At 27.6% G+C, this 23644-nt stretch overlaps 5 non-coding genes across 5 annotated transcripts; all 5 read right to left on the bottom strand.

Annotated features, from left to right (window-relative positions):
• Nucleotides 1-12620: 12620 nt before the first annotated feature.
• Nucleotides 12621-12691, bottom strand: Trnag-ucc (transfer RNA glycine (anticodon UCC)). The gene has a single exon. It is a non-coding gene; the product is annotated as a tRNA-Gly (tRNA).
• Nucleotides 12692-12988: 297 nt separating this feature from the next.
• Nucleotides 12989-13062, bottom strand: Trnan-guu (transfer RNA asparagine (anticodon GUU)). Its single transcript has one exon. It is a non-coding gene; the product is annotated as a tRNA-Asn (tRNA).
• Nucleotides 13063-13066: 4 nt separating this feature from the next.
• Nucleotides 13067-13154, bottom strand: Trnas-gcu (transfer RNA serine (anticodon GCU)). Its single transcript has one exon. It is a non-coding gene; the product is annotated as a tRNA-Ser (tRNA).
• A 253-nt stretch (nucleotides 13155-13407) lies between these two features.
• Nucleotides 13408-13480, bottom strand: Trnai-uau (transfer RNA isoleucine (anticodon UAU)). The gene has a single exon. It is a non-coding gene; the product is annotated as a tRNA-Ile (tRNA).
• A 170-nt stretch (nucleotides 13481-13650) lies between these two features.
• Nucleotides 13651-13723, bottom strand: Trnaa-ugc (transfer RNA alanine (anticodon UGC)). Its single transcript has one exon. It is a non-coding gene; the product is annotated as a tRNA-Ala (tRNA).
• Nucleotides 13724-23644: the final 9921 nt, after the last annotated feature.

Genomic DNA, 23644 nt, shown 5'->3' with positions numbered 1-23644 from the left:
CACAAATAAGGAGTCAAGCATGAGCAAAATACAATCAAGGAAAATTAGACCCAAGAAAAATATTAAAAAAAATGGGCGTAAAATTGAAAAGATAACACATAAAGAGGTTGGGCCTTGTACTTGTTTCACAGATTTTTTAAAGAAACAAAAACTCGACACTCTAGTTCTATTAGCAGATCCTGGATCAATTCCATCACTTATTGAAAAATATAAGAAATGAAAATTTGAATTAGGATTTTGTGTACGTGATAGTAATTGACGTGAATTTTCAGAACAATTAAAAAGTATTGTTATGAGACGAGCTTTATCAACAGCTTCTCGTTACGATATAGGTAATAAAATAACTATAACTTCTGACGAAGCTCCAAAATATACTATTAATGTAGAAAATAAATCAGGAAAAAAAGTATAGATGAATAAAAATAAATTTGGATTATCACCAACATTTTCATATTTAAACGACATTATGTTAAAGATGTCAAGAGGTGAAGAATTAAATATTTATAAATTTATGTTTGGTGGGGGTCGTTATACGGGTAAAACCGCAAACGCATTAGTTTTTGCGATGATGTGTGCCGACTTTATGCCCGAAAAATCATTTCGTATTTATTTAATTCGTAAAACTTTAAAAAATATTAAATACATTTTTGAAGAGTATATTAATTTAATTCCACCTTGATATAAAAAAAATGGACTTAATATCAATTATTCAAACTCAACAATTCGAGGAAATAACTACACAGTTAGAGCTTTAGGATTGAAAGACTCTTCACAACGTAAAATTGCGCACGTAGGACTCCCTCGAGGTTATTGTGATTATGTTATTTCAATTTACGACGAAGCTGGTGAATTAGACGAATCCGACTTATCAGCCATTAAAGGTGCTATTGCCGGTCAAAAAGAAAGTATTCGTTTCTTCACATCAAACCCCTTCTTCCCCGGATGTTGATTCTTTAGAACACTTGAAAAAGTATTGCCTTGAAATCGAGCTAAAATGATGACTAAAGGTGAAGAGTTTTATATTAGTGAAGAAGATCACACGATTTACCATTGAACTAATATTCTCAAAACTAAAGATGAAGGTTATATTTCTAAACAACAAATCGAGGAAATTTTAAAAGACGCCGAATCTGGATCCCACAACGCCGAAGTTATTGCTTATGGTAAACCTGCTGTTTCTTCAGACATTATATTCCCAACAGAAAAAATTATCCATATTGATAATTTGCTCCAAGTTGAGAAAACATTTGAAGGTGGCTCTTTCCGAATTGGTGTCGATTTTGGTCGAACGATAAACATGACTTATGTTTGAATGGGTATTGTTTCTAGAGATCGAACTAGTGTTATAACGTTATGTGAAAAAAAAATAATACACAAAAACCGCGCATATAATTCGACCTCTTTACAGACAACTATTTTCACTTTTATTCATGATTCTTTAAGAAAATTTGGCTTTGATATGAATCGTGCAGCCACAGTATATACCGACGATAACGAACCTAACTTAGTCCATAATTTACGAATGTATGCTAAAGCTCGAAGTAACATATATTTTGTTCCAGTAAAAAGTAAAAACTCAAATAGTTTTAAACGTGAGATTAGAATTACATCGATTAAAGAAGTTATGTCTGTAGCTAAATTTTATGTATTGAAAAATAAATGTCCAGTTCTTTTAGAATGTTTAAACAGCATGAAATATAAACATGATGCTAATGATGTTAACAAACTTGTTGAAGATAATAGTGTTGGATTTAACGATCCTTTCGACGCAATGTGTTATGGTCTAATGCGAGAAATTAAAGGTAATCGTATTGGTTATCTTAAAGGTATTAGAAATAGAGAAAGATCAATGCGTATGTCTAACATCAGACACGGAAGTATTATTAGATCTTAATTATCTTCTAATTACTTTAGATATATTATAACACACTTGACCACCTGAAGAAGTTTCTTTATAAACGCTGTATTCAGAGAAAGAAGAGTCATATAATACTTTAAGTAATTTCGAAACTTGAGGTAAACGTCGGCGATCTATAATAGACATGTCACTTTCAGTTTTTCAAATTCTATATTCATCGCGTAGTTCTGAAGGTTTATAATATTTACTTTTACCATCACCTAGCAATCATTCTAAGAAATCTTTAATTGGACTGCTGATATTCTTATTATACAATTCTTCCATCGCTTTAGTATTTTCAATTTTACATTTGTACGCCATTAAATAGTATAGTGATGTTGTAAATACTTCTTCTAAAAAACTTTTTGATCTCATTAATCTATCTAGTTTGTCAGGATCCATAGCGTCTTTTGAATCGGCGCCTTTGAAATTTTTGGGGAACAGCATGAATTTAAATCTAGCTCTAATACTATCGTTATCTTCTTCTAAATCCATTGTATAGTTAGTTGATGTTACGAAGTTTTGAGGATAAATCATCATCGACGGTTTACCAAATTTAACTTTTAAAAAGTCAGTATATAAATTACTTGTCGTCTTTTTGAAAAAAACAATTTCTTCTTTTGTAATTTTTTGTTTTTCATCTTGAATGATTAAAGTTTTATTTCTAATTTTAGTGATAATATCAAACTCATATTTCATAATAGTATTAATTGCTGACTTAGAAGTTGATGTTTCTGGCGATAAGTTGTCTAGAAGTTCCAAGTATTTAGATTTTCCATTACGTCCTACCGAATTATAAATAATAAAAACTAACCCTAAATATGAGTATCTCAATAATAATTTAGCTGTACACTTAAATAAAGCAATCATATTTAAACGCCCTTCACTATTATTTTCAAATAAACCACCAAACATATTCAAAACGTCTTTATCTATACTAGCTTCCCCTTTTTCAATTAATCTATTATAAATACTTTTGTTAAAAGGTAAATTTTGAAAATAAGGGATTGGTTGCTTCTTTTTAGTATCCCAAAGCGGTATATCATGTTCTTTCAAAACGACACCATCCCCATCTTTTTCAATTTTATAAGCTTTGTTATTGCTGAAAAAATAACCGCCGTCTTTGTGACAGTTATCAGCAAACTCTATCAAAATGTTTCTTAACTTAACCGAACCTTCTGAACCATCAGGTAATTTTTTAATGATGTGATCATAAATATTTTGAGCTGAATCTTCGGGAATTTCTTCTTTGTCTAATAAATCCATGAACTCGTTAATTTCAAAATTTTGCCATTTGTTTTTTTTCTTATCAAACACATATGTAAACACTCCAATTTTAACAATATCATATTTATATAAAAAATACTTACTTACAACTTCTTTATAAAATCTTTTTAATTTATAATCCATAAAAAATTGAATTATAATTTCATTAGCTTTAAAAGGCGTTTTTGGAAAACAATTTTTTAAATGATCTATAATGTCAGGTCATTTTCTTTTATTACGTTCAATACAAATGTGTAATAATTCAGTACATAAATCTTTTTTTGTTTTACTATTCATTATATTCAATTTCCTTTAAAAATTCATCTTTACATTTTTCATCTCCACATCAACAATTTACATATAATTTATTACCCAAACTCTTTACACTCAATATTAAGCCTTTTTTTACTTTATTGTGGTGGTCACTTTTACCGCTTGCGTGGCATTTTGGTTGAATAGTCAAAATATAGGGGTGTAAAGCGTGTCGTGAATACTTAAACCCTTTCTTGATCAATTGCTCTTCGATTTCGTCACATATTTTGTAGTCTTTTTTCAAAATGTGGACATCATCCAAGAAAAATTTAAGATCATTTGGTAATTTAGCAATTTTTACTCCATTATTTTTATATTCTATATTTTTAACATCATAAACTGTCATAAATTTAAATGGTCTTAACTCAACTATCTTGTCATACTTTTTATAATTTTCTCGAAGTTCTCAAATTATATTATTACTTTCAAAAATTAATTTAAAATGATCTTCGTCGTTGTTTGTTGATTTAATCATAAGTGTTTTGTCTTTAAACTTTTTTAATTTGTCAGTCAACATACATGGACCATCGACATCAAAAATAGTATATTTACCATTTCCTTTAACACTAATACAGTTAAATTTTTCAAACGTCTTCATTTTCTTATTTTGAGACGCGTATGGACTTATTTTTTCATAAGCATTAACTTTTGTTGTATCAATTGTTCAATCTTTACTTCGATGTCTTACATACTTAGTATTATCTTTGTTTCTTTTAACTACTGTCTGTGTTCATTGAATACAATCTAAATCTAATCCTAATCTATGAAGTTCAGTAATTGCTTCTCTGTTACTTTTAGCTCATTTTTCATCTATTTCATCATTAATAGCGAATCCAAATAACGCATAATCTTTTGGCAAATTTTCATATTTATTTTTAGAGAAGTCTTCAATTCATCTTTTTCTTTCTCTAATATCATATTCGGTTAATTTTTTACCATCAATAATATTAGGTTTAATTTTAGTATAATTATAAATACCTTTTAATCCAAATTGTCCATCAATAGTTTCATAACAAAACTCGTTAACATTTTTTGATAAGAATCATTTTAACTCTGTTGCTACTAAACCAATCCCTACCGCTTTTTCAATTTCTTCTCTAATTAAATTAACATCTTTTTTAGTTTTAACAAAAATACCATCAGTGTTAATATTAATCATAGTATCTTCTTTGTTAAATTTATCAACGAGGCTTATACAATAAATACGTCCTTGTTTACAAATTCATTTTCTAATTTTTTCGCCAATTGAGTTGTTTACACAGATATATTGAAGGATACCATAAGTACTGTTTAACAATAATTTTAATGGTTTTCTTTGTTCTTTCTCATCGGCGGTCCCAAATTTTCATCTCGTCGCCTTTTCTAATCAACTTTTATATAGTCAAAGCGAGTCGTCGTTGAAGATACGAAATTGTTTTTTATTTTGTCCTTGTATTAAAATGTTAGGATAAAGTGATGTAAAGTCTAATGAAAAAATTTTTCCGGCGCCATCACTTTTAAATAGTTTATTTTGAATAGCATTATGAATTCCTCCATCTGTTTCAGTCGACGTTGAAATACAGTCTTTTTGGTATGAAATAAATGGTGGATTGTAATTTCGAGAATCGTTATCAGATTTATAAGTGACAACGTTTGATGCTCTACAAAAAGGATTCTTGTCGCCTTTTAACAAGCTACGAACAATTAAAGTAATTTTTTTATTAAATAATAATCATTGTAAAACTCGTTTTGATAATGTAGGGTTGACAATCTTAGCAATATTTAAATAACTATTTCTATCATGATGTTTAAATAATCTTTTTGTTGCGTACAAATCTCGATTAAGATATTGTATACATTTATCTTTGTTTTTATAGATATAATCAACTTCTTCAAATTGTTTTTTATCTCCTTTTTCACCTTCTCAAATATCGTGCTTAAATTTTTTAATGTACTTATTTTTCAAAGACATTCCGATTGAGCCAGTTGTTACAAATTGAGATTCAGCCAAATCGTAAGAACGATAAGCTTTTTTCATTCAATACTTGTGAGTATACTTACCCAACTTATTTTCTAAATATACATTCCCTCCTTTAATAATTTTGTTATTTGAAGTCAGAACACTTTTTCCTTCTATGTAATCTTCTAAAACAATAAAATCATATCGATAACCGTTGAAAGAAATAAAATTGTGAGTTTCTAAAATCTCTTTAACTTTTTCTCTCGACGGATTATCGTAGATTAATGCTTCGTCGCCATATAAAGGTAATAAGCCTATTAATAGATGACCTTGCTTATTGCTAGTGTTATAAACTTCAATGTCTATAATACAGCATTTTTTGTCCATTACTCAAGATACTCATCATAATATTTATATAAAACGAAGGCGTCGGCTAGGTCATCATTATCTGTTTTGTCTTCGTTATATTTATTATACAAATCTTTAGAAAATGCTTTTTTATCAACTCTTAATCATTTTTGTTTTTTCCCCAAAATTGAGTTAAATACGTTAACTTCATTAAAACGTTCATATTTATAATGAATAACTGTGTTTTCTATTGTTTGTAAAAGTTTTCCCTTATACTCGTGTAATTTTGCTGTTGTCTTGTGATTTCTTCCAACATCTTCATAAGTGATTAATATGAGAGGATTGTTTGGTGAAATTTGATGTTTTATAATGTCAATGTGATATTTTATTTTTCTTAAAACGTCACTAAATGTTCCGTGTCCTTTAATAAAACCTAACCTTCCCAATCTCCCATAATATCCACTTTTGAGTGCGGTGTCAATTGCTATAATATATTTATTGTCATAATTCTTCATAGTTTAATTGTTCCTTTATTAATAAATTTCCCTTCATGTGAACAACAAAAGTTCTAATTTTTTGGTATTCGTTTTTTGGTTTTCAGTTTTCTTTTAGTAACATTATGTAACCTCAAAGTTGCGCCGAATATTTTCATTTAGTGCTTTCATAAGACGAATATTTTCCACTTTTTCAGTCTCAGATTTCGACACACTTATCTTTGTCGTTTCATAATATCAAGTCGGCAGTGCCCGCCAGTTTTTCTTTTCGAGAAACCAACGGGACTTCTGTCATTATGATCTTTAAATAATCATTTTTTTCGAAATGTTTTTTTAGCTCTTCAATTCAAGGTTTGATTCGATTTCGTATTGTATCAAAATCGGATGATCTCAAATCTACTTCTTCATTTCATATTGTTTTTTCACATGCGCCGTGAATAATTTTACCTGTTAGGGACGCAATTTGAAGAATCCTTTTAGAAGCTAATTGACCTCGTCTGGCGTAGTATCTATTACAATGTGACAATTCTTGACTTACACTTGATAATTGAAGATATGGATTATCTACTAATAGATATTTATGTGTTTTTTCTTCAAATTTCAAATTCGCCATGTTAAATTCAAATTGTTCAACATTAAAACGAGGTACTATATATTTCTTATAATTATTTTGATGTATCATTCTTTACAGCACTAATTTTAATAAATGACTTTGTAATTGTTTCACCAGAAGATTTTTCAATTAATTCTGCCATTTGTTCATTTGTATATTTAAGTTCTTCTTGAACTAATTTTTTAAAAATTGTTGTGTTCAATCTCTTTGTTTTACGTTCTTTGTACACATTAAATGAGTGGTTATTTGACACATATTTATTCAAGTCGTGAGATTTCATAACAGCAACTAAAATATCTTTATATTCAGTTTCAGTTTTACGCAATTCGTCAATTTTTTGTTTAATCTTAACTAAATTTGCGCAAGCTGTATCTAAAGTATTTTGTAAACTATTATTCATTATTTAATTACCTTCACTTTTTGGATTTCTTCTGGTACTTGAACCTCAGTTTTCATTGTTTCATTCAACTTCATATCGTTATTCAACTTTTTTAATTGTTCAATTTGAGGATCTTGTTGAGGTTGTTGTTGAACTTGTGGTTGATTATATTGTTGGGGTTGTCCTTGATATTGTTGAGGTTGATATTGTTGAGGTTGCGGTTGTTGATATGGTTGAGGTTGATTATGTGGTTGATATTGTTGAGGTTGTCCTTGATTATATTGTTGATATGGTTGAGGTTGATTATGTGGTTGATATTGTTGAGGTTGAGGTTGTCCTTGAACAGGTGAACCATCAAGATTAGTATAAATATCTTTATCATTATTAAATTCAATTGCATAAGTTTTTGTATTTCGTAATAAAGGCCCAACTTGAGCATCACGATCACGTCAACTAATATTTTCGGCAAGAGGGATGATTTGGTTTTTAAATCTTAAAGTTGAATAAAAACTTGTTTTAATTTGACCAGTATTTTTATCAGTATAATTTTTTTGTTGAATGATTACACTACGGATCCCAAAAATAGGTGTATTAAAGCGATTTTCGCCAATCATTTTGTGTAAGAAATTAAGCAATTCAATATGTTTAAATTTATTTGCCGACATTTTCATATTAACACGTTTATATCCAATATTTGGAATTGTAAAGTAAACGTCAAATGTTAATGTTAACCCAAATTGAGTTAAAATTTTAGGATTAAACGCCATTGAAATAGTACTTGCTCTTTCAGCAACAATATTAGGTAATGAGTATTGTTTTCCTTGATTTTGGTTATAGTTATTCATTCCTTGATTTTGATTATAATTTTGATTATTCATTCCTTGATTATAGTTTTGGTTTTGGTTGTAGTTATAGTTATTCATTATTTTTTGTTCTCCTTATTTTTTTTTTCTAATTCTTTTTTCTTAGCTACTAATTTGTCCATTTTATGAATTGTTGATTGTGCTTGTGTATATTTATATTCAGCCATCAAAATTCTATTTTCATTAATTTTTTTACTTGTTTGTGCTCCAATAATTTCAAAAATGTAGTCAATTTCTAAATCGTCACTAATTTTTTCAGCTGTTGTTAAATGAGGTTTTGCGCTAATTATAATGTCAAATAACACAACTCCTTTAAACACTTCAAAAAGATTGTGAATAAAATTTATGTGAGAAGGTCCTTGAACTAAATTATCAAAGTCTTTTTTTGAAATTGTTACTTTTTTTTTAATTCATGTCATTTTTTCATTTGTTGGAATTTTATACTCATTTGAAAGTTCAATATCAATTTTTTCTTCATTAATACTATATTTGATATCTTTATTAAATAATTCACCCATGATTTTTAAGAAATTTTCTTTATCATAAGTTATTCCATACAAACGAGGTAAGTCGTTAATTGTTACTTTGAAATCTAATTTATTAATTGTATATCAAGACACAATTCCATCATTTATTTTTTTTAAGATTTCAGTCAAAATTAGTGGATTTAATGTTTTCAATGATACTTTAAAATCTTTAATTATTTTTTCGTGAGTACTAATATAACTTTTTACAACTTGATTGTAATTTGTAACTTGTACTTTTCTATTGTTAAAATCTGAATCCTTTTCTTTTTTACCTTTTTTTGGTTTGTCTTGATACATTTTTTTAAAATCGAAATCAAAAACTTTTGGTATTGAGAGTAATGAAACTCCAGTATAAGCACCTTTAAAAATATTTTGTCACATATAATACTCGATATTTTTTAGTGCGTTATTTTGTTCGATATTATTATTTTCGTTCATATTCATTTTTATATATTTTTCTCCTTATATTTTTCTTTTTTTATGAAACATTTCATGCATAATGCTTGGTAAGTGTCTGATCCACCAACATAGCTTGTTGATTTAGTTGATTTTCGATATGACAAAGAGTAATCTGGCATATCTTCACATGATGAGCAAAAATCAGTACCTTCTAAATTGACAATAAAATCTGCTTTTCCTTCTAATGTTTTCATCATGAAACGGCGTACATCATTATTAAGTAATCTAAGACCACAAAATAACAATACAATACCTCAGCTGATTAATTTGTCAATATCGTTAAAGAATTCAAGAGGCAAGAAATGACATTCTTCAAAAACGATGATTTGGGGTAACTTTTTATTTAAAATTTTATTAAGAACTTCGTCTAATTTCGATTTTAAATCAACGTTATTTTTATATGGAATCACATTTTCAATCTGTCTTTCTTTTCTAATAGTATCTTCACGTTGAAAAATAGGTGCGTCTTCACACTCTCATTCAATTAATTTTCTTTGTACTCAAGCCGTTTTTCCGGCAAACATAGGGCCAGTAACTAAAAAAATTGGCCCTAAGTTGTATAAATTTTGTCCTCTGAAATCTAACATTTTAGTTGACCGTTCAGCAACGACATTTATAATATCGTTTAAAATGAGGATCTTTTCGTAAACTAAAACAAGTATCCTTACAACAACGACTATAATATCTATAATGGCGTATTATATTTGGACATCTGTTCATTTTCATACAGTACATCTCAAACTTCAAATCTTCATTTTTTTCTTCTAATTCTTTATTTTTTTCTTTTAATTCTTTATTTTCATTATAAAATCTTTCTAATTCTATTTTTCATGGTGAATCTTCACGATCAATATTTGGTGATGTTGTTACATCTGTTTCTGGGTCGTAATACATTATTCTTTTTTCTCCTTTTTTTCTTCTTGTTTAATAATATGAAAACTTAATAAATTCTTCATAGCTTCACAATGTCGAGTAATTATACCTATTTGTCGTACACTTTCTAATGATGTAATTTGAAATTTTTTAAAATGGTTTCTTTTTTCTTCAAACTCTCGCGTGCTATATTCATAAAATAATTTTTTAAGATCTTTAATAGTCATATGTTTATTATATATTTCATATATTATCAAGTCTTCTATAATTCTATAATCTGATTCATCGTTACTATTATAAAATCTATCATTACTTGATAATACAAATCTTCTATTTTTTTCTAAATATTTTTCTCTTTCGCTATATTCTCATTCTCAATCTCTAATCATTATTTTTCTCCTTTGATTTTATCGAAATTTTTGATACAATGTTCCAATGCTTTTTTAATCATAATACATTCTAATTGTATTTCTTCGTTGAAAGTTATTTCTCCTCATTCTCTGCGGTACATCTTTTTAATAATTTCTTCTGAACGTTCTAATATTTCATTTTTTGTTATAGTCAACATATCTTTTAAATTTTCTAAATTAATTAAATTATTTATCACTAATACTGAAACATGTTTGATAAATTTTTTATATATATCATTATTTGTCATTATTCTTAACCTTGTCTTCGAGTTTTTCAATACGTTTACCTATTGGATATAAGCAGTCTCCAATTACGGCACGTGTTGGTAAATCTTCTACTTTTTTTTCAAGTTTTTCAATACGTTCTAAAATTGGTTTCAAATAAACGTCGATTACTTTACTAAATGCCACACCTAAAATTTTATGACTTTCATGTATAGTATCTAACTTTTTAAATGTTTTTTTTGTGTTAATATATTTAAATTTTAAAGATTCAGGTGCGCCATCTCCAATTCAGTTATAAATCGAATTCATATATTCCAAATTTAAATTAGCATCTAGTTTGTTAAAAGGTTTTGGTAATGTTGAATCATACTCATCATAAAGTTTAATTAATGTTCCATCACCTGCGCTACTATATTTTTCAGCGCTATTCTTTAGTAAAGGATACGCTCACATATAACCTAGATCATATGTTTCTACAACACAAACTACATCTTTATATACAAAAGTATCAAATTGTTTGTATATTTTTTTTGGATCATATTGTGGTATATATTTTTTGATTAAATCAATTTGTTTGTCTGTTAACTGTTTAGTTCAACTTAGCCCATCTTCTTCTATTAGTAATGTCATTATAGTTCCTATTAATTTTTCATTTGTTGTTTTCATTATTTTTTCTCCTTTATTTTATTATAATTTTTAATACAATATTTTATTGCTTTATTTGTTTCTTCAACTCTAAGTGATAATTGTAACAATTTTTTTAACTTAAAATCTTTTTCTTCTACTCAATGTTTAATGGTGAGTAACTCCACTTTTCCTTTTTCTGTTAAAAACTTCATGTCTTCTTTAGCTTGCGCATCTGTCAACATTATTATCAAACCTCCTTAATATTATTAAAATTTTTAATACAATATTCTAAAGCTGTTTTAATTTCAATTTTATGTTCTAAAAGACTGTTGTGTGGCATAATTGATTGCCCTTCTTTTATACATTTTAAAATTGTTTCTGTCAAATTCAATATAGAGTATTTAACTAAATCTAATGATTCTTTAAGATCTTCTAATTGTAAGTCATCTTTTTCTATTAATATTTCACAATATTTAACATAATCATTATATATTTGTGATGTTGCGTGTTTTGCTCAATCTCTATGAATCATATCATATTTTTCTATTCTATATAACATATTTTTTTCTCCTAAGATGTAATCTTATCTGTTGTCATCTCATTTTTCTTTCATTTTTTTACCTTGTTTTATTTTGTCGTAATTATCAACACCATACTGCATAGCCTCTTCTTTCTTTTTTACAATTTCTAAGATTGTGAAATATCGTGGATTCACATATTCAGACTCTCAATGTGGAGGTGGTCCTTCAAAATCAGCCATTAACATATATCTTAACTCTTTTACTTGATTTTTTAGAGTTCTTAAATCAATCATATTTTTTTGTATCATTGTTGAAACTGATCAAATGTATCAATCATACATTCGTTTTTCTTCATTTGTCATTTATATAAAAACTGAAACAATAACAACATCAGCGATATCATTTTCGTCTTCAATCTTCTTTTTCTTTTTTTCTCTGTCCATAGTAATATTATTATTTAACTATGACTTTTTCAAGGGATTTTCGTAGTATGAGGATTATATAATTTTTGTACGCTAGTTTCGTACCCACCTCGCTCTACTATTTTAGTATTAATTTTTTTTATTTTGTTTATAATTTTCACGTTTCGATAACACTTTACATATAAATAGTAAGGTATGATTATTACAAACAAACATAAGAAAAAAAGAAGTTTGACGTGTTTTATTTGTGATATTAAAACTAGCCTCTTCTGTCTTAAAACTAAAAGTTTTTCACTTTGAGTCATGTTTCTTTTGACGCATATCGTTTTCATTTTGATCACCTCAAATAATGAGCAGTTTAAATTGTGATGCTCGGCACATTTGGAATCTGACGTTATAGACGTCGTTGTTCCTGAAAATGTCAAAAATGACATTGAAATATTGGAGCAGATGGGGAGAATTGAACTCCCGCAATCAGATTGGAAATCTGAGGTTCTACCACTAAACTACATCTGCGAAACGTTTACCACATGTCAAAATGGTCTGTAGAGACAGTGGTGGCAAACTAGGCTTACACTAATATAGTGCTACCTTTGACTAGCCTTGAGTCTGTAGAGCTGGTCCTTGGATTTTTGGACCAGATAAATAAAATGGTACCCACGGAAGGATTCAAACCTTCAACCTAGGGCTTAGAACACCCTTACTCTGATCAATTGAGCTACGTGGGCAAAAATGGTGCCTCGTAAAGGACTCGAACCTTTAACCGTTTGCTTAAAAGGCAACTACTCTACCGTTTGAGTTAACAAGGCGTGGCGCCCAATACAGGATTCGAACTTGTGACCTCTTGCTTAACGGGCAATCGCTCTAACCAACTGAGCTAATCGGGCGTGGCGGAGCAAATGGGATTCGAACCCATGCGTCAGAAACTAACCTAACTCATTAGCAATGAGTCCCCTTAAACCAGCTTGGGTATCGCTCCAAAATGGTCGGAAAGAGAGGATTTGAACCTATGATCTCTCGGACCCAAACCGAGTGCTTTTCCATCTAAGCTACTTTCCGATAATGGTGGAGGAAAAGAGATTCGAACTCCCGTATCTAAAAAGAATCTGATTTACAGTCAGACGCGTTTAACCACTTCGCTACTCCTCCGTGGCGGACCTGACGAGAATCGAACTCGCTATCTTCTCTTAGACAGAGAGGCATGTTATCCATTACACCACAGATCCAAATGGTAGAGCTATTGGGGATCGAACCCAAGATCTCACGCTTATAGGGCGTGCGCTGTAACCACTAAGCTATAGCTCTATATGGTGCTGGTTAAAGGCCTCGAACCTTTACTCGTCCGTTTACAAGACGGGTGCTTTGCCAAATTAAGCTAAACCAGCAAAAAATGGTAGAGTGTAGTGGGCTTGAACCACTGACCTCCTGCTTGTAATACAGGCGCTCTTACTTGCTGAGCTAACACTCTATTATGGTGGACCTGGCCAGATTCGAACTGACTGCCTTTTGATTGCAAACCAAATGCTCTCCCTATTGAGCTACAGGCCCAAAAACCACCTCCGCGTTAACAGAGGTAGTTAAGTCGGTTTAAGTCACGACTTGACTAAAAGGTTATAGTACCTTTTCAAACTGTAGTGTGGTTAAAGACGCACCCGTGTCTAACAGTTTAAAGTCAAAAAGTTAATTTAGTAACAAGGCGGAGTTTGTTACTCTTAAATTTTATGTATTTAGGACTAGAGGTTTTTTGAGACCCTCCATATATATATATGTACAAAAACACTAAAAAAGATTTAATTATTTTTAAAATATTTTCTAAGTTCCTTTTCAATAGTTCGTAGTCTTGTTTTTATAGAACCTAAAGGTTTATTATATATTTTAGCTAATTCTTTATTTTTTAATTTCTTTCCATTGAGTCCAATATAGTCACATATTAATTTATAATCAAAAGTATCGCCTAAAATACTCTTTAAATCTAACTTTAATTTGTCATTATTAAAAGTATCTAATGATCGTGTTGTATAAATTCTAGATTTTGTAATGTCTAAACTTTTATGATATTGTCTACTTCTTAAATAATTTCAAAGACAAATAGCAGTATATGTACTCAACGTTGTTTTATGTGTAGGTTCATAATCGTTTATTATTTTATCAAACCGTTCAAAACAGAAACTGTACATTGTTTTTGGATCACTATAACCTTTTGTTTTTATATGTGAAACAACTTTACATGTTTTTTTTGCTATATCCATCATCTCATATTTGATTCTATTTAGAATTTTTTTGTCTTTTGTTTCAACATACTTATTATATAATATATCTATTTTTTTTTTCATTTCTTTAAAAATCCTTTAAATTCTCGATATCATGACATAGTAGGTGGTCACACTGTAACATAAAAACGTAACCCTTCTCTATAACATTTTATTCTATTTTTATCATTATCTTCCAATTTTAAAATATTTTTCGATAGTGATCAAATTGCTTTACATGTCAAAATAGTTCGTCGAGTATTTAACAATTTAGACGTATTCATTTTTGATGAATGTTTTACTAAGGTAGCACTCTGATAACCATGAACTTTTTGTCATGTACTTCAACTTAACGATACTGTTCTACAAAATACTTCATTGGCAACTTCTAACATAATATCAATATCATCACTATATACCCCTAAATCATTATTTTCTTTATTATTTTTAAACATCTTCTTTTACTCCTTTTATGTTATTTATAAATGTTCTTACAAACTTTAAATTTATTATATATCTATCAACTTCGTTTCTAAAATTTTTAAAATATAGATTAGAATGTGTTGCTCGAAATTTTCGTCAAGAATCGTTTAAAAAATCTATTGAAAAATTATAGTTAATACTAAATCTAATTTTATATATTTGTTTTTTATGGACTTGACTATCTAAAATTTCATTTCAATTAACAAAGTGGGCTTTCGAACCCACCGTGTCAATCGCTACAAATCCATAATCACCGTCAAGACAATTAAACTTGATTTTTAAATTATTGTTCTTTACAAAGGTTTTTTTAGCAAAAAATTTTTTTTCGCCCCAACTGTTACTTTCAAAATATTTAAACTTGTTCGTGTTCTTCAAAACGACAGCATAAGCTTTTTTGTCATTATAAAATAATTTGTAATTTAAAACAATAATAGTTTTGTTTAATTTTTTTGCCTCATTGATAGGCATCAATTTCAACTCATCTGTTTCATACATATTCAAATCGCGCATTTGCGCCAAACTCTTAAAAATATTATTCATTAATTTTGTCATCCTTTTCAAACACAATAACGTTTCATTCGATACGTTTTTTAAAATAGATAGTGTTATACGTAAAAAACTCAAAAGTTTCTTTGTAGGCTTTTCTAATCTTATTAACATAACTTTTCTTTAAACATTTTGCGTCGTAATTATTAGCTGGTAATCTAATTTTTACTCGTCTTAAAATTTCGGCAGTCGAACAATCTACTCAGTGTACTTCGTGAGGTAAATAATTTTTTGGCATCGCGTAAGTGTACATTGTCAATAATTGATTTTGATTAATTGTTTTATCACCTCCAAATACTTGATAAGCAAACGTACTAAATATATACCTATCACAAATCACAATATCATACTTCTTAAACTTTTTAGCCAATACTTTATTATATAATTCTCAACCGACACTAATAAACAAAATTGCTTTTGTGATCGAACTAATTTTGAGGTTGTCATTAAAAAAGACTTCTTTAGCTAATAATTCGCCAAAACTAATTCCTCGTGGCTCTCGCGTCACATAAACACTTTTTCCTTCTTTCTTATATTTTTTTTTCAATTTTTCTATGTAGGTTGATTTACCTGAATAATCAATACCTTCAACTACTATAAATTTATTCATATTATATATTCTCCTTTTTTATTATGATAGGAACCGTTTGTCCTTTTAATTCAATAACGACATGGTCACCCACTTTATATTTACTTTTATTAGTTGACAAATTAACTTTCTTGACAGTAATTTCATTCAATTTAATACTTTGTTTTAATCAAGCAATATAAGAAATTTTGCCCGTTTTTTTGCCAATTTGTTTTGTTATTTTATCTATTGTTCCACAACTTTTAGGTCCTTCGAATTTAAACGCATATTTACGTTCAATAATCACACCATCAGTGTAAAAATCAATATTTTTCTGTTGTTCAATATACTTTTTCAAATCTTTCAATTTAATTATTTTTTCAACTCTTTTGTAGTTAATAAATTCTAACAAGTCGTGGCGTTTATCATAAAACTTTCTATTAATAAGACCTACAACATCACGCCGATTTCCAAACTCTTTATTTAAAACTAATTCGCCAAAGCCTTCAACTCTATCATCTTTTTTTATAGAAAATGTTGTCACTCTAGCCGAGGATCGACATATAACTAAACTGTTAGATGTTTTATCATAGTAAGCCCCAACTCCGTCAAGTTTAGGGCTTACAGTAACATTTTCGACATTGCCAATTTTCGCCAATATTTTATTTAAATCTCAAAATTTTTTAATTTCTTTTTTTAACATTTTTTTTACGCTCTTTTTCGTTCTTTAAAAAACACTCTAAACAGTATGTGCCTTTAGGTTCTTTAATACAATAATTACATTTTGTCATTTGCTTTTTTCTTAGCTTTTTTTGCTATATCCTTTAATATTTTTGCTTCCATCTCTTTTCTTTTTGCTTCAAGCTCTTTCTTTTCCTCTTTTTTTCGTAATGCTCTTCATTTATCAGCTTCTTTTTTTTCAGCTTCTTCAATTTCTTCTTTGTCTCTTATTTCTAAATATGTTATAGTTTTTTTAATTTTATCAATAATATCATCTCAATCGTTATGGATATCAAAATAAGTTGCTACTTTACAATACATAGTTTTATGTCCATCGTCATCATATTCTGTAAAGTTTGTGATGTCGGGATATTTAACTTTAATATCACCTCCTCTATAAACACAAATTGAAACATCTGTCGCATATTTATAATCTTCATCTTTTTTTCCAATTAAAAAATAAAAAAGAGTAGTATCATCTGATGTTTCGCTACCATGAACATCTTTATCATAAAATCTGTCATTTAAAGTAACTAATTTATCTTTATCATAATTATTTTGTCTGTTTACTTCTTCTGCTAAAGCTTCCATGTTTTTCATAGTAATTCATGATCATTCATATTGTTTAAAACGTTTTAGTAATTTTACTACTTCTAATCTTTTCCGTTCTTTTGTTTTATCTTCTTCAATTTTATTATTATCTCTAATAACATTAATTAAATCAAAAAATATTTCATCTCTTAATAAAAGAAACAAATCATGTTCGATATCAGACATTTTAAGTTCTCCATTTATAACATCTATTACTTTATTTTTGTCTTCATCTTTTTTAATATGTTTACAATTTAAAATTCGATTTGTCAAATTACTATGATATTTTATGTCTTTATGATTTGATAATCAAATATATTTTCGTAAAAATAATTTTCATCTTTCGCGTTCTCTTTGTTTTTCTGTCATTTCTTTAATTTTTTTTCCTTTTTCTTTATTTGTCATTATTCTTCTCCTTTATATTTATACGATCCTCTTTTTTTCGTAAATTTTTGATTAGCAATTTCTTTTCTAATTCTATTAATTGTCTTTATTTTTTCAACGTTTTCTTTTTCTCAATCTAAAATAGCATATACGCCAATAAATATTTTAGGGTCATCGCCTTTTTTTCAATTTGAAAGTCTTGTGTTTACTATTTTAATAAGTGCTTTTCGATATTTGTTGAAAGCGCGACGTGAAACTTTACCTTCGAGGTAAGTATTTGTCAAATCATTATCACCAAAATATTTTTTTCCAATTTCTCAAACTTTTTTAATACGAATATTTTCAAAATTATAACTATACAATTGGTTTCAATTTTTAGCTCGTATAATTGAACGCATTTCTTTTCTAATAGTTTTTTTAAATTCTTCAAGATAATCATCTAATTTTTCAAAATCCTCAAGTATTAAATAAACTTCGATTTTGTCATTATCACTATCTTCTAAATGATATCATCGTCTAGGTTTTTTTTCTAAAATATGAATATTAAAGTTTACAAAGTCAAATCTATGACCCATAGACTCAATAGTGACGACAAAACGACCTCTCAAAGGTTCATGTGGTGACTCATCCCATCTCATTCAATCACAATAAACCACACCGCAATTCATTTTTTCAACAGCACTAATAAGTGTATTTTCCATTTTTTTTTCTAATTGTTTTAATTCGTCACTAGATATTTTTTTATATTTTCCATTTCCATCCGAAAAATTATTCATTATTCTTTTCCTCCTTTTTCAAACGTTTTAATTGTTACATAAAAACCTTTTTTATCTCAAATAGTATTGTCTTTGTCCCCTTTTGGTGATAATATTGTACTTTCAATACTAGTTCTAGCATCATATTCAATTTTTAAATCTCATAGTATACTTTCCAATTTATCCAACTCTTTTTTATCTTTCATTCAAATTTTATATGTTTTCATTATTCTTTTTTCTCCTTTTTTTCTTCTTGTTTTTTAAATTTTCATAACTTTCCATATATTTATTATATCACATTTATTTTTGTTTTCTAATTTAATTAGGTTTGTTTCTTGAAGTCTAGTAAGTGTTCTTAATCTTTCTAATTCTTCTTCTTGATTCCCAATAATTATTTTTAAATCTTCTTGAGATCTAATAATTCCGTTTAGTTTTGTCTTCTCATTATCTAATTCTACTAATTTAGTTTCTAAGTTTGACTTATCATTATTTAATTCTAAATTACTTTTAATCAAAATAATACTAAAAATAACATTTACTATAAATAAAAATATCAATATACTTTTTTTAATTTCGTTTCTCATTTCTATATATATTTATTATATCATATTCAACTTTAAACTTTCTTCAAATTTATTTCAAAGTTTCGGAAAAATATATTTGTTCAAAAACAAAATTTCTTTATCCTCAAATTGAGACAACACTCATTGTTTTAAATTTTTCTGTCTATCTATTCCTAAGTAAAACATTTTAATTTTATTAGTTTTGAATTGTTCAACTATGTCGTGTGTTCCACGATGACCATTATTACATATATGATTTTTTATTTTAAATTTTGTTAGTTTTAAATCCGTATTATCGGCAAAAATAATTAATTGATCATAATTTCATTTTTGTTTTTGACAAATTTTTCTCAAAATCTTTCCTGAATCATTCATTAGTGTTTTCAATTTAATAAAATAAACTGGACTAATACCAGTACAAATGTAATCTTTAAAGTAATAATAATGTTTTTTTTCAATAAATGTATTTTCCGTTATTAAAGCCATAAAATCGCAAAAAAGTCAACCAATATTATGTCTAGTATTTGATAACTCTTTTGAATCATTACCTAAAAAAACGCAAATTATGGGTGTTTTATTCATAATTATGACCTCCTTGTAATTTCCTGATCTCATTATATTCTTTTATAAAATCTGTTGTCGAAAAACCTGGTACAATTGTATTACTATGTGACAGTTCTTCAAAATCTATTAACTCAACAACTTTTTTTGCTAACTCATCATTATATTTAATAAACATATACTGTTGAGTTGTCTTTAACTCTTTTTGATCTGTAATTAATTTTGAGTAGTCGCAAAAACCTTGTCGAGGTATACCCACGTCCCACTTGTATTTAGCCTTATCAAAAAATTTGACAGTCTTTTTTGTGTTATTGTAAATAAACGTCTTTACAGAAGGAACTCGAAACGGTTGTTTTTCTAATAATCTCAAATTTTTTCCGTCTTTAAATTCTTCTCGATTTTTATTGACTCAAATTTGAAATGAGCAATTGAAATTTTTTGTTTTGTTTTTATACTCGAAAGCATTTTGATCAACAGTTAATTCTACAATCAATTTTAGGTCGTTATTTAATTTTTTTTGAGTTGAATATCGTCGCAAAGTATTAGGTACTATAAAACAAACAATATCAGCAATTTTTGAAGCCTTATTGATAAAGTCAATTGCTAACTGTCCAGATCGACCAAATGGTGGATTTCCAAAAATTATATTTTTCGCCGAATGCTTTAGATTAACCTTTAAAAAGTCTTGTTTAATGACTCTTTTGTTCTTTAAATCTTCATCAATATCATAGCACAGAATTTTAGGTTTTATGTCTAATACTTGTTCTAAAGCGTCAACAAACACTCCTTCGCCGGCGCTAGGTTCAATTCATGTTAAATTGTTATAATCAATTTTATAATATTTTAAAACCGCATATATATATGTTGTTAACTTATTAGCTATTTTTTGTTTTGTATAATATTTATCTAATTTATTCATCATGTATTGTTTTCTCCTCAAGTACAAACCATTTTTTATAAAACGCCTCAATATCTTTTCTTCGTTGGTTGTCTAATTCATGTAAACGCGCTATCTTTTTATGAGTTTCTTCAATGTGTTCTTTTAATTTTTTTCTTTGATAATTCAGTGATAACATAATATGATCTTCTAATTTTTTTCAACCTTTTTTATTTTGTTTAATAAAAATACATTGCGTCAATTTGTCTCCCGTATCTGGAATTCGTATATGTAACCTTCCGCTTTTTTCTTCGTGAACTATTACATGTAATGCTGTTCGACCAAAACAATTTCAGAAATCAACAACTCCTGCTTCGTTTTCTCTAATACCCTTTTCTAAAGCTCTGTCTTTTCCAAAATTTTTTTCGATAGTATTATTAATTAAAGTTTCAATTGTATCTTTTAAATCTATATTCATTGTGTTCCTTCTCCTTTATTTTCTCACTTTTCGTTAAAATCTTCTAAGTCTTCGCGGTACGATGTAAACATCTTAACGTCTGAGCTGAAGCCTCCACTAGAATTTTGGGCCTCTTGCGTTAATTCTATTCATGAGTCTACAGTTGTCACAACGGCATTATGTATTTCTTTTATGTCTTCATCTGTCAAATCGTCAAATTTTTCACAACGTCAAATATCTTTCAATTCTTCTGGCATATTTTGACGTATCGCTCTTGGAACGTCAAGATGTTTTAAATTATCGACATCTTTTTTTATTTCTTTAATTTGTTCTTTTGTCATTATTATTTTTCTCCTTTTTAAATTTTCACAAATATTTTATAATTTTATATTGTATGTTAATTGACTCTACACTAAAATATAAAACAATTGGTGTTCCAATACTTAATATTATAATTAATAATATATAGATTGTAATAAGTTTCTTAACTTTCAACACACCAATATTATTAAGTCACCCAAAATAAGTAATATAATTTGATGCTAATATAAATAATATTGACGCTACAACCATAAATATAAGTAAAAAATCAACTATGTTTTTTAGAAAAAATTTTAATTTATTCATTATTTTCTCCTCCTAATCATCCAATTTTATCAAAAAATGAAAAAACTGCTAAAGCTAGTGTTGGATTTAACAGTGGTAATAAAGCTAATCAACTTGGTAAAGTCTCAATTGTTGTTAGTACTACAACTGAGCAAATCAAATGTGAGCAATATATCATTGTAACAACTATTGCTAAAAAATTAACTAGTTTCTTGTTCATCATATTCTTTATCTTCTCCTTCTTTAATTAAATTATAATTGTAAAGGCAGTACTCGATAGCTTTTAATATACTTTCATAGTTTTCTTTATTATGATTATCAACTCAAACGCTTTCGCCTTTTACTACATTTTTTAAAATTTCACTTTTTAATTTTAGTATATTATTACTTACAACTTTGAATGATTTTTCCAAATCTTTAACGCTTAATTTATCATTTCTTATTAAAGATTTTGCGTTTGATAAATAACTTTCATATTCTAATTTATTTTTCATATTATTTTTTACCTCCTTTTTTATCACGATAAACCTCTTTTTTTTTCATTTCTTCAAGTCTCGAAATTGTTGTTTTTAGTCGACTCAACTTAAATTTATTGATACTTAAAATTCAATCTAAAAAATGTTTATTTGTTTTAAATGTTATTTTTTTAAAATTAATTTTGTCATTTTCTCAATTTCTAAAGTGTGCAAACGCCATTTCTTCGTAATAATTTAACCCGTCGCGTCCTTTAAATTCGAAATTGTCAAAGTCGGTTGAACGGCTAAAACTTCCCATTATGTTTAAAAAATCTGAAGCAATTGTTTTCTCTTCAGGTGTTAATCGGTTAGCTTCTTTAGCTTCCAAATATTCTTTAAACTCTTTAATAATCTTTAATCTTCAATTATTCATTTTTTTTTCTCCTTTGTTTTCTTCTATTTTTATTATATCATATTCAACTTTATTTTATTATATCATATCCTAACCCAGGTTGGCATCACAACCTTTGTAAAACAATTTATTATAATAAACAACTATATCTTTGTTTTTTTGGATCTTACAACTGTTTTTAGTTTCACCAATTAAACTATGTTTAATCAATATTAATGTAGATAATTTAAATTGTTTCAAATTTACTTCTAAAATTTCCCGACGCCGATCTTTAAACGAATTTCAACGATCATTAAAACATTTAACACTAATATCGCTTTCAAAATGTTTCAAAATATTTTTCGCCAAAATTTTTTCACCTTTCCCTTTACCTTTTTCTTCGCTAATAATCCCTACTAACTTAAAAATTAAATCAATTGTATTTTTTTTCATAATTTTCTCCTTTTATACTCAATTATTTTTTAAATATCCTTTAATAATGGGTAAACTTCGCTCCATATCTTTCGCACAATATGCTTTAAACTTTATCAAATCATCTTTCAAAATTTCGTCAATCATTCGTTGGATGTGTTTAAAAAAATCGTATGTTTGTTTCTTGAAATTGTCAAAAATCTTTTCATCTTGTAAATTTACGTCATCATCTAAATATAATTTAATTTGCGCTCAATCTTTGTTTTTGCTCATTATTTTAAAATAAGTTTCTTCCATATCTTTATAATTTAATTCTTTAAACAATTTATTTAAATTCTTTCTAAAATAAAATTGTGATCCCGCCCCCATATCATCAAGATAATTAACTTCTTCATCTATGTCATATATATATTCTGAATTGTCAATTTTATTCAAAATAGCATTAAAACGTTGTCTTGCTGTTTCTTTTTGTGTAGTAATCATAATTTTTTCTCCTTTATTTAAAAATCTTCACGCGGTCAATTGTTGTCGTCGTGGTAATATTCATCAGCGTCGATATCATAATCATCATAAGCATCATTATTATCGTCGTCATTTGGTCCAATTTCTTTTGTAAAATCAATATCTTTTAAATGTTCGTCTTTAATTCAAATTGAACATTCTAAGAAAAGATAATCATTTCCTCACATTTTGTTTTTTGTTTCTGTTTTCATAATTATTTTCTCCTTATTTTTTTTATTATTATATTATTATTATATCATATTGGGTTTTCTGTTTGTGAATCATCAACAAAAATGACCACAATAATCGTTGTTTTTCTTTTCTAAATAA

This window comes from Styela clava, unplaced genomic scaffold, assembly GCF_964204865.1.
Source record: "Styela clava unplaced genomic scaffold, kaStyClav1.hap1.2 HAP1_SCAFFOLD_33, whole genome shotgun sequence".
Lineage (NCBI taxonomy): Eukaryota > Metazoa > Chordata > Ascidiacea > Stolidobranchia > Styelidae > Styela > Styela clava.
The sequence above is the reverse complement of the archived record's forward strand: the minus strand, read 5'-3'. Positions and strand labels throughout refer to the sequence as shown.